This window comes from Poecilia latipinna, unplaced genomic scaffold (genome assembly GCF_001443285.1).
Source record: "Poecilia latipinna isolate Pla-1442-1.1 unplaced genomic scaffold, P_latipinna-1.0 Scaffold3281, whole genome shotgun sequence".
NCBI classification, from domain to species: Eukaryota; Metazoa; Chordata; class Actinopteri; order Cyprinodontiformes; family Poeciliidae; genus Poecilia; species Poecilia latipinna.
The window spans coordinates 33580-33960 of record NW_015115897.1 but is presented as its reverse complement, the minus strand read 5'-3'; positions in this window follow the sequence as shown (position 1 = coordinate 33960).

The window sequence follows — 381 nt, the reverse complement described above, 5'->3', positions numbered from 1 at the left end:
TGTTTCAACAAACACTGACTAACTTGGCCCTCATGGTGAGAACCAGCCTCCAAACCTAACTCCTCTTTTGTATAAACTATTCTGGCAATATTATTTAAAATACCATAATTTTCACATAACATTTATACTTTTGGCTGTCTGAGGACACATTTTGAATATTAAATCAGGTGTTATGATCAGTTACTCAGTACTTGAGCAGTTTACCAAATACCTTTTACACTTGCTTAATTAAATGTGTTTAAGGTATGCTACTCTGATTGGAGTACAATTTTGGAGTACTCTATGCATGAATGATTGCTCTATGGATCACTTTTTAAAAACAAAAAACACCGCCATAAAATAATGTCTATCAGTGCAGCGGACGTCCACCACATGAGAGAA